A 1,154-nucleotide genomic window follows, 5' to 3' on the forward strand; every position below is an offset into this window, starting at 1 on the left:
GCCTAAACCAACTCGTAATGAAACGCTTATGGGCCTCTTTATGTCAAAGGCAACTTTGTGTTTGTGTTCGAATCACTCAAAACAGCCTAGAAAATTATCCGAATGAGCCTTACTAACTATCCGAATCAGCCTAAATACATGGTCTGAATCAACCAAGACTAAGGTCCGAATCTGATCCGAATCAGCCACGGTCCAAATCGGCCACAGTCCGAATCAGCCGGCATTCCAACGAGAGATTCATCACTTGACTTCATGTTGAATATAAATTCATATTGATAAGGTTGAATGGATCAAATGAAAACAGTAAACCTTCTACAGGCTAACTACAGCCCGGCCATTCTTCTACACTACAGGCTTACGATATATTAGGCCAGCCTGTCTACAGGACCAGCACTTAATTTCAGTTTTGGTTTGATATTTAGTAGGGATATCGAACAGACGTAAATACTGAATATAAACTGGCTTATTTCCCGCGAAATATTTTAGTGTTAAATGGTTTTATGATCAATTCAGGACTTATTCTGATTTAATACTGGAGCCTTGACCCAAATTTAATTAATCATGTATGCTCACAAAAAGCATTCAAGTTATTTTAGACGCATTATATGAGCATAGGTTTATGCTCGATCCTATAATTCAAACTTTTAAAGTGTTAGATTATTATTGTTCTATGCAATTTGTCAGATTTTTATTTCTAGGTTTAATATATATATATATATATATATATATATATATATATATATATATATATATATATATACTTTATATATATATATATATATGTATATATATAGATAGATAGCAGCTAATTGTCGATTGCCATACACTTATGTTAACAGAATTGCTCTGTATCCAATTGGATTTTTTTTTTAAAATCTGGTCATTTTTTTTTCCTGAAGTTAATTAATTTTTCTTTTTCATCGTTCTTATAAAATTCCATCAAATTTTAATAAGAGGGGATTCAGAAAAAGTAAGAGGTTAGGTCATAATTATCCTTGTTTGGTTATTTCATTGACATATTGACTTGATTAAAATTAGACCAAGCTCAAACTTACGAAAAGAAGAGGCTCAGGTTTAAAATTTTTTTTTATATATATAATTTCTATTTTCCCTGTTGGAGCTCCTGCGCTTATAGCATCCTGATTTTCCAACTA

The sequence above is a fragment of the Palaemon carinicauda genome, chromosome 13, assembly GCF_036898095.1.
Source record: "Palaemon carinicauda isolate YSFRI2023 chromosome 13, ASM3689809v2, whole genome shotgun sequence".
Taxonomy (NCBI): domain Eukaryota; kingdom Metazoa; phylum Arthropoda; class Malacostraca; order Decapoda; family Palaemonidae; genus Palaemon; species Palaemon carinicauda.